The sequence below is a fragment of the Dama dama genome, chromosome 29 (assembly GCF_033118175.1).
Source record: "Dama dama isolate Ldn47 chromosome 29, ASM3311817v1, whole genome shotgun sequence".
Classification (NCBI taxonomy): domain Eukaryota; kingdom Metazoa; phylum Chordata; class Mammalia; order Artiodactyla; family Cervidae; genus Dama; species Dama dama.
Window position 1 is genome coordinate 25,619,116 of NC_083709.1, and position 8,795 is coordinate 25,627,910.

Consider the following 8,795-nt stretch of genomic DNA (forward strand, 5'->3'; position numbering starts at 1 on the left):
TGAGATCACCTGGCAAGTGAGACTTAAGATCTAGCTTGCTCCTGGACTGTCACCAGCCATCATAAAAGTCAATAAAATCTTCCAAGACCATTCAAGCCTGACTGACCTCTGTCTTCGATATGCTATCCTGGGATTGTAAGCTCTTCCATCTATCATACTAGTATTTATCATCTACAATATGATATTATTTCAAGTATGATGACTCATCTCCCAAAGATACTGCAAATTCATGAATTCAAGTTTGCGTATTTTATTCTTATCTGACTTAATCAGAATTTACAGAGTTAGACTCCCTGATTTCTAGAACAGTACTGCTTATCTCTTTGTATATCAAGGAGATCTTTCTCTATCAAAGACCGTATGAGGGAGACCAAAAGCGAACTTGACTTCAAAATATCTAGACTGTAGAATGGCAACATCAGAGTTTGAAAACCCCACAGGAGGTAGCCAATACACACCTATTACTAAAGGTACTGATGCTGTAATTTACAGTACAAAATCAAATGCCTCGGGGCTTTGCTGGCGGTCCACTGCTTAAGAACCCACCTGCCAATGCAGGGGACACGGATTCGATCCCTACTCAGGGAGCTAAGATCCCCCACGCCAAGAGGCCACAAAGCCTGTGCTCCACAACTACTGAGCCCATGCGCTGGAGCCCACATGCCACAACTACCAAGCCCACATGCTTCCACTACTGAAACCCACACACCTTAGAGCCGGTGCTCCGCAACAAGAGAAGCCTCCATAATGAGAAGCCCACATAGAGCAACAAAGACTCAGCAAGGCCAAAAACAAAGTTTAAAAAAAAAATCAAATGCCTCTCTTACCATATACTATTTGGAAGGTCAAATTAAGAGCAGAACACTCTTTGTAGGTCTCTTCATAGAAACTACTAATATTTGTATCTGCTTCAACTAGATCTCTTCAGTGGTCCTATTTCCTACTACCTTGGGGGAAATAAAATTGCTTAAAATATTAACAAAGACTACACTTCATACTTCTGTGGCACAGACAATACTTACATATTCACCAAAATGTCTTCTATCCTGCCTGGATACTTATGAAGATCTAATTTCCCTGCTCCCCTTCATTTAATGGAGATGTTATGACATCTAGACAGGCGACGTGAGCAGAAGGAATCCATGCCACTTGCAAGCCTGGCTTAAAAAAAAAAAAAAAAAAACACTCCCTCAGGCATGATTCTCCTCTTTTTCCCCTTCATGAGCAAGCTAGAGGCCATGTGGTAAGGATGGCTGGGTACCAACTTTAAAAAGCATGCATTTCTGATTCACCATATTGAGAAGTACTCACCAGGAGAACAGCCTGACCAGGAATGTCTGCACAGGACGCTGTAAGAGCAAAAAATAAAGTTCTTTTATAATGAGCCATTGAGATGTGCGTGTTCTGGTTATAGAATTTAACGTTAATTTTCCTGGTTAGTACAACTTCTTTGTATCCACCAGGTGAGAGAATAAAATACTGAATAAATGCGTTTTGAGTTTGTTACATTTTTCACATTCCAGTAGTTGCTAATTCCACTTGACATCATTTCAATGGATGACCAAGGGCTAGAGCTACCCCACCCAAGCCAAGCACCAAAATCACCTTTTGAAGATACAGCTTCAGAGATGTCACCCACTGAGATGCAGACTCAGTGGGTTTTCAGATGGAGCCCTGGAACTTAACATTCTTTATAAAGCTTCCCATGTGATTCTGATGCATAGACACCAAGTTAGGAGGAACCACTGGCCTGGAGCTTTAGCAAGAGGAAAAGGCAGCACCAAAGACAATGCCTTCAGTACAGAAAACATTACACATTCAATAAGAGCTTGTAGAACGGTAGATCTACTAATAGATTCAGGGGCAAGTCTCGGGCAAAATAATGAGGGTACCATTTTTTCACCAAAACAATTATCCTATCTCCTTTATTCCTTCTGGTCTCCAGGGCTCTGTGGTTCCTTTTTCCTGCCCATATTAAAATCTACTCTCGGGGGGGGGGGGGGGGGATCTCATGCCACCTCTATATGCTAATGAATAAAATTAGTGCTTCTCAAATATTTATGACAAAGGACCCACTGAAGACCAGTATTTTCGTAAAACACAATAAAAACAAATTACTAGAAAATGAAATTTAATGATCAAAGACATACAAAATACAAATCCTAATTTTTTTTTATTATTAGCTTTAAGAAACTTAAAATTACATTTCAAGTAACCAAATCAAGGCATACATAATGCAGGAAAAGATCATCACAGGGCTCATCTGCACACTATGCTTCACCAAACACCAGCATAAAGAAGCAAGATCTTTCACCTGCAGGCACGTCCACCGCCATCGACAAAAGATACGAATGAAAGGAGGGCTGCCCTTGACTCAGAGTGCCAGGCATCAGTTGGCCAGTATGTGTGCTTTGAAACCGGGGTGTTTTCCGGGCCCCTCAGAGTCAGCATGCACATGTCCGGGCCTGTGCTCTGGATCAGAGCGTGGGCCAGGCCATGGATGGCATGCACTGTCCTGAGAGAAAAAAAGTCAGCAGCAGAAGCTTGACAGAATTTCCACACTCTGGTCACAGCAAGCTCCCAAGCCCTGCATCTGAAGCCACGTGGGTCCTGACTTGTACCGTTGCTTCCACTGAATTAGCTGTGATACTAAGACCTTGGGGCTTACTTGTAGCTACGTGGGGCTTCCCTAGTAGCTCAGCTGGTAAAGAATCCGCCTGCAATAGAGGAGACCCTGGTTCAATTCCCGGGTTGGGAAGATCTGCTGGAGAAGGAATAGGCTACCCACTCCAGTCCTCTTGGGCTTCCCTGATTGCTCAGCTGGTAAAGAATCCGCCTGTGATGCAGGTGATCTGGGTTATATCCCTGGGTTGGGAAGATCCACTGGAAAAGGGAACGGCTACCCACTCCAGTATTCTGGCCTGGAGAATTCGATGGACTGTATAGTCCATGGGGCCCCAAAGAGCTGGACATGATTGAGTGACTTTCACTTTCACTTCACTAAGGCCTTACTGTCAAAATTCTACTCACCTGTGAAGGTACCAAAGGTTTGGAATGTGGACATTTTTAAAAATGTAAACTTAAGCCCAGCTAAGCAATTCTGCTCAGTAGCAGATATATTTGCCATCATGTGGGGAGAAAAAGTAAACAGGGAACTAAGATTGATCTTACCAATAAGGAACAGAAACAAGACTTTAGAGTTAAACAAGTGGGTCATTTAGGAACCCACTGACAGATTCTTAATAAAGACTGTAAGATGCGCTCAGCATTAGGCTGCATGGAGATAACATCTGTAACTTCAATGTGACAATTTTATGTGACGAGAAAAATCATGGACTTTGACTTACTGCTTATTAGCACAATTCTAGAGTTGTAACTCCAGCATTCTGTCTTTGAGACCTTTGCCTTCAATTAAATTGATGAGAGGGCTAGAAATAACACACAACTGTACATTGTTCATGACACTGTGGAACAGGTAAGGGGTGTCATCTGCTCCTGCTTCCCCCCATCTGAGCACCCCTGTCACAGTCCGGAAGCATCCCCATCCTGTCTGCTACTTCAGGACCCCATCCACTCCCTGGTCCTGTCTAGGGCTTCCTTCCCTTCCCCACAATCTTCCCTCCCTGCAGTTTTACAAGCTATTTCCATGCCAGTGATTTGGTTTCAGATGTAAAACTGTATCCTTGCCATTATGGAACCAACCTGGAGAGCCTCTGAATCACGGCTGGGTCTTGTGATCAGGAGACTCTGTGAGTCTTTAGCCAGTCTCCGCTAGGAAAGTAAAAAAAACAATGGGGACAATTATTCCACTGATTTCAGCTATAAATTCTATTTTGCCTGAGTTGTTGGGATGATGAGGATTCTGTGAAAATGCTGCTCTCTAGTGCAATGCAACTGCAAATAATGCATATCTATTTCTTATAATCCCATCCGACATACCCCATAAGTCTCAGCTCTCACAAAACAGAGGTGATATGGTAATTAAATCATACTAGATGTACAGGACAGAGGAGGGAAATTTCAAGCATGAGGACGCTACAGTGGAAGTAAGTTTTACTTAAATGGAGGTCACAGATAAGAATGATATTACCAATCCATCAACAGGCAATTATTAACAGCTTACAGTCCACTCAGGAATGAAATATGAAGACAGTGGAAGTTTAAAATGTGGCCTCCAATTCTAAGGACTGGTTTGCAGTCTGGATTGGGTGAAAAGATATGAAATAAGAAAGAGCATGTTTGAGAGCTGGAGAATGTGGTGTGTGAGTGCTAAGTCATTTCAGTTATGTCCGACTCTTTGCAACTCCTCTGTCCATGGGAGTCTTCAGACAAGAACACTGGAGAGGGCTGCCATTCCCTCCTCCAGGAGATCTTCCTAACCCAGGGATCGAACCCACATCTCTTATGTCTCCTGCAGAGGCACATGGGCTCTTTACCACCAGTGCCACCTGTAGAATCTGGTACCAACTCTTAACCTGCCCAGTTCAACATAGCAGTCACTCACCACAATGAGCACCTGAAATGGAGCAGTCCAAACTGAGATGTGTTATAAGAATAAAACATAAATCAGATTTGTAAGACTTGGGAAAAAATGAAGCCATCTCATTAATCTTAAATTAATTACAGACAGAAATGAAAATATTTTGGAAATACTACATTAAATAAAATATATCATTAAAATTTATTTTAGTTATTTCCAGAAAGTATAAAATTACATATATGGTCTGTGTTTCATTTCTAGTAGAAACTACTACGGAGGAATGAGAACTTACAAGAGAATGGACTAATCTGACACCCTTGGCAGAAATGGACCTGAATGAGGCTTGCTGAATTTGGAGAGGCAGAGAGAGTAAAAGGAAAGTCAAGTCTGGGAAATGGATTTATGGAGGGAAAGTTTAGAGAGAAGGAAGAAAACGAACAGGAGGAGGAGAGGATGTAGTTTGGAAGAGATGACAGAGAAGGCCTGATGAGGATGGAGGAGGAGGAAGACAGAGGGGATACAAAGAGATTCAGTCTTTAAATCCAGGCAGAGGTTTTGCATGCCTCAGAAATAAGGCAGCCCCTTGAAAGAGTTAAAGTAAAGAAGACTGTGGATGAAAACTGAAATTAAGGAAGAAAATTCCAACATCGAGTTACTCAAACCTCTCATCATATTAGAAAATTCTGACATAATTCTCAAATTCAGATTCCCAAATAATGCCACAAAACTATAAAAGCTCAGTCACAAAATTCAATTAAAAAAAAATAACAGCAGATTCTCACACATCCACTTAACCGTGGCCTTTGTGGGGTGCTTAGTCACTCGGTCGTGTCTGACTCTTTGTGACCCCATGAACTGTAGCCCACCAGGCTCCTCTGTCCATGGGATTCTCCAGGAAAGAATACTGGAGTGGACTGCCATTTCCTTCTCCAAACCTTGGCCTTTAATCAAAGTTTCTTTGGTCATTTTCAAATGCAATCGCACAGAGGTGCTGTGATTTCTAACAAGGAGGAGAAAAAGAAAATAGAAAGTGAAGTAAGCAGGGGGCCTGGAGAGCTTTCGGGTGATGCCATCTGAACTAACAGTCCCTTTTCATTGTCTATACAATGAGATGCCTTTTCTTAAAGTCCTCTGAAATGATGAAGTGCTTGTCGATAAACATCGATTCCTTTTAAATCATAAAGTTCGCCCGTTTGTCTTCCTCTATCTCACCCTTTACATTTTCCCCGGAAAGTGACTGTCACAAATATCTGGGTGAACAAGATTGTGAAATGTGGTCATAAAACAAGCTATTATTTCTAAACTCATCTTTGTCACATTGTAACACTCCACAAAACACCTTCCCCGGGGCTATGACTCACATTAATTGATCCCATCAGCACCATAGCTGTATCCTGAGTGACTTCACAACACCCTCTATTTCAGGAAAAGCCAATCGGGTTATGGGTTTGCTAGTAAGGAAAATTACCAGGGAGCAGTTTGTGGATGTAAGAGCAATGCAAATTCTAAAGAGAAGTAATCAGAAAAATAACGAGCATCTTTTCACTTCTTGGTAGTGAACAGTCCAAGCTCCCCAAAGGAACACTTAATCTATCGTACTAAACGGTAATGGACAAGTATTAGAAATGTCTATGTCAGCTCTGAGAATCTGTCAGCATCCAAACGTCATTTGAAAGTTCAGTTCTTTTAAGTATTCTTCGTCAAGCTTCTTTCTCCAGTGCTCTTTTCCTACTAGGACGAAGCCCTTCAATCCCAGAAGAATAATTTTGCTCTTGTTTTCATGATTTGTTTCCTGGTTCATTTCAGAGGGCAAGCCAGCAGAAGGGGAAGTGTCCTAAGGAGTCTTTTATGTCTCATGATTTTCCACTGTGTCACTCCTGGTAGTGCTCCCCTCTGCCCAAACTATTTGAGAGGCCCAGTAAATTTGAGGAGCCCACTGGGCAAGCTGCTGAGGAGACCCCAGCACTAACTGGGGCCCAGGCTGTACACACGTGCCCTTTACCCCAGCAAGGAGCCCCTGCAAGGACCTGCTAAATCCTTACCGCACATCACAGAGCGAGGAAAGTGATAGAACAATCACAATTACACCAGCAGCTCTTCTCTCTCTCAACAAGAAGAATCCGCTGGCCTAGAGGGTGAGTTCTTTGGGGAAAGAGGAGACAGAATCTGAAGAACGCAAGAGGGCTTTGCTGGAGCAGACCCTCTCAGGAGGGAAGGGCTTCCCTGGTGGCTCAGAGAGTAAAGAATCTGTCTGCAGTGCAGGAGACCCAGGTTCAATCCCTGGGTGGGAAAGATCCCAGAGAGAAGGGCATGGCAACCCACTCCAGTATTCTTGCCTGGAGAATCCCACGGACAGAGGAGCCTGGTGGGCTACAGTCCATGGGATCACAAAGAGTAGGACACGACTGAACAACTAACACTTTTACTTTTAGGGTGGGAAATAGACTTAATGAGTATGATTTACTCAAAGGAACCTTGGGGCCTCTTTCAAGGAAGCAGTTAAGGCTGAAATAGAGGTATCCTGCAAGATGCAGATTCTGGCAAGCTGTGAGGGTTTGTGTGGAGGAGGCAGGAGGTAAGGGCTGTCAAATAGGCAGTATCAGCCTCTCGCGTCCCACACTTGGAGCAGACAGCCAGCCTTACTCAATCACAGCCTGTTATCACAACCCTTTTCCAAAAAGTGATCCAGGCACCACTGCCTATGAAAAGGCATTTGCACTTGAGAAGAATTCCATCTGCCAACTTGCTTGAATTCAGGCTTAAAAATAAGTCACCTGTTTTCCTCTGTAGCTTGATTTAGCCACTGTTGCTTAGAGAAAGAAGGCAAAGTTTCAGAAGAAAGCCAGGATGAACAAGTTCATAGACTAATACTAAGGACATAATTATAAAACTAGTTGTCAACTTCCAGGTCCCTACACTTAAAATGTGCCAGTTATTATGTGTCATTTCTAATCCTCATAACTCTTGCAGTGGACATTAGTATCATTTCTCCTGCTCTTTTTTTTTACCTTTTGAGGAGACTGGTGCTCAAAGAAGTTAAGCGATTTTTCCTAAACCAAAGAACTTGTAAGTAACCAAGCCAAGGTCCTTTGATTCCCAAATCCCAAATTCACTCTTCTAAGCCATTTCCAAAAGCGGGAGATGGTTTTAAAGATATGCCTTTATTTTTATATGTGACTTTCATTTGTGAGAAGTGTAGTGTTTTTCTATTTATTGAAGTGAAATAAAATCTTCCTTGAAAACAAATTATCTCTCAAAAACTAACACTGATTTTTTTTTTTTTTTTTCGCCGCCGCCCCCTCCCTCCCGCTTCCTAACACTGATTTAAAGAAAAATATTAAGAGAGTAATAGTCTGGATATTTACAGAGTACAGCAAATGACAACTATTAAGTAAGTCAAAGTGAAACAGCTTGAAATAAGTGATTTGTACTGACTACTCCTCAAAGCTCATGAAAAAGAGGTAGTACTCAAACTTAGACGCAGGGGAACAACTAACTGGGCCTGTGGTTTCCTCTTCTGCGCTCGTCGAAACTCCCTCTACATTAATAGAGCATGCACAGGCCTTGGAGGGAGCTTTCTATTCTCAGAAAACTGAAGACTGCAGTCAGAAAATTAAGAGGTGTCTATGCTGCACTTCATTCCCTTCCAGGTCAGGATCTGTGCCATTAACAGTGACAGTTAGCTAACACATAAAATTATGTTGTGCAAATGAACTTACAGAAAGCTACGGGAGAAACCCAGGAGCCCATCTCCCTTCCCAGACACCTTACAGAAACTTACTCAAGACATTCTCAAAATGTGGGTGGTTCTTAAGGTGGCAGGAAGGCAGGGGAGACAAGACAAATGTTTGAGGGCAAGTGGTGTTTCTATGGGGCTTTCCAGGTGGCGCTAGTGCTAAAGAATCCACCTGCCAATGAAGGAGCCACAAGAGACGCGAGTACTATCCCTGGGTCAGGAAGATCTCCTGGAGGAGGAAACGGCAACCCAATCCAGTATTCTTGCCTGGAGAATCCTGTGGACAAGGGAACCTGGTGGCCCACAGCCCATGGGGTCACAAAGGATCGGACATGACTTAGCAACTGAGCATGCATGCATAGTGTCTCTATAGAAATCCTGGAATGGCACTTTGCACAAACATCCCCATTACATCTAAATGGTGACTCATCCCTACCCTCAGTGGCCGCTGATGGGCAGCAATATAAATTTCTAGAGTGACCTTGACTTTTTTTTTCCCCACTGTTTTGATTTTTAGAGAAAACCCTACCAACGTCAAACCACCTCTGGCCAGTATCACCTGCTGACAGCATCGGCAGA

The 8,795-nt window shown here is 42.9% G+C and overlaps 1 long non-coding RNA gene across 1 annotated transcript; it reads right to left on the bottom strand.

Annotated features, from left to right (window-relative positions):
* Nucleotides 1–1,128: 1,128 nt before the first annotated feature.
* Nucleotides 1,129–3,754, bottom strand: LOC133048505 (uncharacterized). Its single transcript, XR_009691047.1, has 3 exons — nucleotides 3,703–3,754; nucleotides 1,312–1,349; nucleotides 1,129–1,157 (listed from the first exon to the last, which is right to left on the bottom strand). It is a non-coding gene; the product is annotated as an uncharacterized LOC133048505 (long non-coding RNA).
* Nucleotides 3,755–8,795: the final 5,041 nt, after the last annotated feature.